Below are 431 nucleotides of genomic sequence, written 5' to 3' on the forward strand. Positions count from 1 at the left end.
TCATTCTATACTTTTTAAATATTTTTTCTTTGTTGCAAACTATTCAAGTTATAAAGATTTTCAGGACCAGTAAATGCACACCCATTTTTTTTTTTACAACTTTCATCCTGTAAAAGAAAACTGTAAAATTATGAAAATAAAGTCATAATTTTTTTACTTCAAAAGTAATAGGCTACATTTGTAACTTTTTTCATAAATTTATGAGAAAAAAGTTGTTAATCTAACAAGAGTAAAGCAGTAAATTTATGAGAAAAAAGTTGTAAATTAACGAGGAAAAACTAATACATTTACAAGAAGATAGTCATAAATTTATAATTAAAAAATCATAAATCAACAAGTAAAAAAAATCATACATTTTTTTAGATCTGAAGTGATCAATTTTAGAGAAAAAATAATGCAAATTAACTAGAAAAAAATTGTAAATTTACGAG

The sequence above is a fragment of the Oryzias melastigma genome, linkage group LG15 (genome assembly GCF_002922805.2).
Source record: "Oryzias melastigma strain HK-1 linkage group LG15, ASM292280v2, whole genome shotgun sequence".
In the NCBI taxonomy this organism is placed as follows: domain Eukaryota; kingdom Metazoa; phylum Chordata; class Actinopteri; order Beloniformes; family Adrianichthyidae; genus Oryzias; species Oryzias melastigma.